The sequence below is a fragment of the Schistocerca serialis genome, unplaced genomic scaffold, assembly GCF_023864345.2.
Source record: "Schistocerca serialis cubense isolate TAMUIC-IGC-003099 unplaced genomic scaffold, iqSchSeri2.2 HiC_scaffold_1242, whole genome shotgun sequence".
Taxonomy (NCBI): Eukaryota; Metazoa; Arthropoda; class Insecta; order Orthoptera; family Acrididae; genus Schistocerca; species Schistocerca serialis.
In genome coordinates this window covers 532,501-537,500 of record NW_026047450.1, presented here as the reverse complement: position 1 = coordinate 537,500, position 5,000 = coordinate 532,501, and the positions used below count along the sequence as shown (strand labels likewise).

At 52.7% G+C, this 5,000-nt stretch overlaps 1 non-coding gene across 1 annotated transcript in view; it reads right to left on the bottom strand.

Moving 5' to 3' along the window:
• Positions 1–1,663, bottom strand: part of LOC126436614 (small subunit ribosomal RNA) — a 1,909-nt gene extending 246 nt beyond the window's left edge. Inside the window, exon 1 of the ribosomal RNA XR_007580803.1 lies at positions 1–1,663. This exon is cut by the window's left edge and continues 246 nt beyond it. This is a non-coding gene — a ribosomal RNA (small subunit ribosomal RNA).
• Positions 1,664–5,000: the final 3,337 nt, after the last annotated feature.

Sequence of the window (5,000 nt, the reverse complement as noted above, 5' to 3'; positions counted from 1 at the left end):
ATTGCAAGCCCCAATCCCTAGCACGAAGGAGGTTCAGCGGGTTACCCCGACCTTTCGGCCTAGGAAGACACGCTGATTCCTTCAGTGTAGCGCGCGTGCGGCCCAGAACATCTAAGGGCATCACAGACCTGTTATTGCTCAATCTCGTGCGGCTAGAAGCCGCCTGTCCCTCTAAGAAGAAAAGTAATCGCTGACAGCACGAAGGATGTCACGCGACTAGTTAGCAGGCTAGAGTCTCGTTCGTTATCGGAATTAACCAGACAAATCGCTCCACCAACTAAGAACGGCCATGCACCACCACCCACCGAATCAAGAAAGAGCTATCAATCTGTCAATCCTTCCGGTGTCCGGGCCTGGTGAGGTTTCCCGTGTTGAGTCAAATTAAGCCGCAGGCTCCACTCCTGGTGGTGCCCTTCCGTCAATTCCTTTAAGTTTCAGCTTTGCAACCATACTTCCCCCGGAACCCAAAAGCTTTGGTTTCCCGGAGGCTGCCCGCCGAGTCATCGGAGGAACTGCGGCGGATCGCTGGCTGGCATCGTTTATGGTTAGAACTAGGGCGGTATCTGATCGCCTTCGAACCTCTAACTTTCGTTCTTGATTAATGAAAACATACTTGGCAAATGCTTTCGCTTCTGTTCGTCTTGCGACGATCCAAGAATTTCACCTCTAACGTCGCAATACGAATGCCCCCGCCTGTCCCTATTAATCATTACCTCGGGTTCCGAAAACCAACAAAATAGAACCGAGGTCCTATTCCATTATTCCATGCACACAGTATTCAGGCGGGCTTGCCTGCTTTAAGCACTCTAATTTGTTCAAAGTAAACGTGCCGGCCCACCGAGACACTCAATAAAGAGCACCCTGGTAGGATTTCAACGGGGTCCGCCTCGGGACGCACGAGCACGCACGAGGCGGTCGCACGCCTTCGGCTCGCCCCACCGGCAGGACGTCCCACGATACATGCCAGTTAAACACCGACGGGCGGTGAACCAACAGCGTGGGACACAAATCCAACTACGAGCTTTTTAACCGCAACAACTTTAATATACGCTATTGGAGCTGGAATTACCGCGGCTGCTGGCACCAGACTTGCCCTCCAATAGATACTCGTTAAAGGATTTAAAGTGTACTCATTCCGATTACGGGGCCTCGGATGAGTCCCGTATCGTTATTTTTCGTCACTACCTCCCCGTGCCGGGAGTGGGTAATTTGCGCGCCTGCTGCCTTCCTTGGATGTGGTAGCCGTTTCTCAGGCTCCCTCTCCGGAATCGAACCCTGATTCCCCGTTACCCGTTACAACCATGGTAGGCGCAGAACCTACCATCGACAGTTGATAAGGCAGACATTTGAAAGATGCGTCGCCGGTACGAGGACCGTGCGATCAGCCCAAAGTTATTCAGAGTCACCAAGGCAAACGGACCGGACGAGCCGACCGATTGGTTTTGATCTAATAAAAGCGTCCCTTCCATCTCTGGTCGGGACTCTGTTTGCATGTATTAGCTCTAGAATTACCACAGTTATCCAAGTAACGTGGGTACGATCTAAGGAACCATAACTGATTTAATGAGCCATTCGCGGTTTCACCTTAATGCGGCTTGTACTGAGACATGCATGGCTTAATCTTTGAGACAAGCATATGACTACTGGCAGGATCAACCAGGGAGCTGCGTCAACTAGAGCTGAGCAGCCGGCCGCCCGGGAGTGTGTCCCGGGGGCCCGCGCGAACACGCAAGCGTCCGCTCAATTATTCTGCAAACAGGAGGAGGCTGAGCTCCCCTGCACAACACACCTCGAAACCCTCTCAGGTCCCGGCGGCGCGCAGCGCCGTCCTAAGTACTTGGTCGGGTTCGAGAGAGGCGCAATCGCCCGGAGTTAGGCGAGTAGACGCTTTAGGTGCGACCACCCGTGCTCCCAACTGAGCTTGCCGCTGCCGACAGAGGCCCGGGAGCGTGCTGTCGTGGCATTGCCGGCGGGAGACAACACGCGCCACCTACGGTGACCGGCAGCTCCAACGCCAGCGCCACAGAAGGACAAAAGCCCCACTTGGGTGCCGAAGCGAACTCTCCCAGCACAGCGCACGCGCCAACACGTCCGCACAGCTGCGATACAAACCACCTGCGAGAACCGCTGGGGCGACCGAGCAGCAGACGGCGTCGCGGCGCCGAGCGCCGAGCGGCGGCGCATCCTCAGCGCACACAGTCCTCAATCGGACCAGCACACTGCAGATGGCCACCGCGCTTCGCACCGGGCCCGCGAGGACCTACTTTGGCCGCAAGGCGCCGCGAGCAGGGGGCGCCGGCGCGCAGCTGCGCCGCCTGCCGCGTCCGTCGGCCGGCGCGCCTGCCACTGGCCGCCCCCACCAGCCGGCTGTAGCGCGTGCGCCCACGCACCGCGCTGCCAGCACGCCGGGCGGCCCCCCCTCACCGGCCGGGGACGGTCCCACCCAGCCACCGCCGCGTATCGCCTCACACCCAGATCCCCCCCCCCCCCCCCCCCCTTTCACGTTCGTGGGCATGGTGGGTCCCCTTTCACGTTCGTGGGCATGGTGGGTATCCCTGAAACAACCGGTTAATAGCTCGACCGATCGTCGCCAACACTGATTCACCTCTAGCGAGAACAACCGCACCACAACGGGTTACCTGTTGTTCATTTGCGTAACGTCACCAGCAAACGTAGACGTCCATCGCCATTTGCAACGAGTATTGCATGCCTGTGTCAGGTGTCACAACACACTACGTCTGCCCACATAGACGCAACAACATGTGCACGCCTCGAGAACACGTGGAAGGTAGCCCCCGTACGTATGCGGTGTCCATTGCGCGAACGACTGTCAGCCGGCCTCTGCAGGATGTCGCAGATGTGGAACGCGGTGCAACATGCTATCACGGTGTGTGAGAAGAGACGACTACGTCCGAATACACGCTCCACCACATCAACAGACTGCTCATGCTGATCGCCATCCAGGGCGTCCGTTCCTCCCACACGTCTGAATGGCGTACCACACTGCAATCCAGCTCTTATAGGGAGACGACACGTAGCTGCGTGCACAATATTTGGACTGTATGGTCTGCCGTTGCTAGGCGCAGTCGTCGTACGGTCACACATGTGCCACGATGTATCATTCAGTACATACGGACCAATGTGCAGTACAGTTTGTGGGTTTTGCGTACATCGGCGGACAGGTGACAGGCCGTACCACAACGTAGGCTGAGTACGTCGGCATGCGAAGGGCATTGAACATGCAAACTTCTCAACGACCAGCTTGCGAAGGCAGGGGGGAAGGGGGGGGGGCATGTACGTCCTGCTGCTATCCACATTAGAGTGTATAGCAGGAGCATGTGGAAAGTCAGCAACACCTGCAAGGTGTTTAACATGACGCGATACACAGGGGACCGGGCAGTGCGAATAGCGAACTATATTGCGAGGGTTGCGGTTAGGCAACACTACACTAATTTAACGAGTTGCATAACAATTACAGAGCAGGTTCAGCGACAACGTGCGTCAGGTTAAGGCGCAATATAGGTTATGTTGAGGCGCAATATAGGTTAGGTTGAGGCGCAATATAGGTTAGGTTAAGGCACAACATGGGTTACGTTAAAGCGCAAATTAGGTTATGTTAAGGCACAACATGGGTTACGTTAAGGCACAACATGGGTTACGTTAAGGCACAACATGGGTTACGTTAAGGCACAACATGGGTTACGTTAAGGCACAAATTAGGTTACGTTAAGGCACAAATTAGGTTACGTTAAGGCACAAATTAGGTTACGTTAAGGCACAAATTAGGTTACGTTAAGGCACAAATTAGGTTACGTTAAGGCACAAATTGGGTTACGTTAAGGCACAAATTGGGTTACGTTAAGGCACAAATTGGGTTACGTTAAGGCACAAATTGGGTTACGTTAAGGCACAAATTGGGTTACGTTAAGGCACAAATTGGGTTACGTTAAGGCACAACATGGGTTACGTTAAGGCACAAATTGGGTTACGTTAAGGCACAACATGGGTTACGTTAAGGTACAACATGGGTTAGGTTAAGGTACAATATGGGTTAGGTTAAGGTACAATATGGGTTAGGTTAAGGTACAATATGGGTTAGGTTAAGGCACAATATGGGTTACGTTAAGGCACAACATGGGTTAGGTTAAGGCACAACATGGGTTAGGTTAAGGCACAACATGGGTTAGGTTAAGGCACAACATGGGTTAGGTTAAGGCACAACATGGGTTAGGTTAAGGCACAACATGGGTTAGGTTAAGGCACAACATGGGTTAGGTTAAGGCACAACATGGGTTAGGTTAAGGCACAACATGGGTTAGGTTAAGGCACAACATGGGTTAGGTTAAGGCACAACATGGGTTAGGTTAAGGCACAACATGGGTTAGGTTAAGGCACAACATGGGTTAGGTTAAGGCACAACATGGGTTAGGTTAAGGCACAACGTAGGTTAGGTTAAGGTACAACGTAGGTTAGGTTAAGGTACAACGTAGGTTAGGTTAAGGTACAACGTAGGTTAGGTTAAGGTACAACGTAGGTTAGGTTAAGGTACAACGTAGGTTAGGTTAAGGTACAACGTAGGTTAGGTTAAGGTACAACGTAGGTTAGGTTAAGGTACAACGTAGGTTAGGTTAAGGTACAACGTAGGTTAGGTTAAGGTACAACGTAGGTTAGGTTAAGGTACAACGTAGGTTAGGTTAAGGTACAACGTAGGTTAGGTTAAGGTACAACGTAGGTTAGGTTAAGGTACAACGTAGGTTAGGTTAAGGTACAACGTAGGTTAGGTTAAGGCGCAATGTCGGTTAGGTTAAGGTACGATATAGCTTAAGTTAAGGTACAATATAGCTTAGGTTAAGGTACACATTGTTGTAGGGAAAGGTGTATTTGGGGGGGGGGGGCGGCAGGTTCGTTGATAGTGATTATCGTAAGTGCATGCCTGCGGGATCATCCGATTTGTCACGTCAGGATGCACTTGTGGCTCATGACAGGCGGCGTTCCGATTC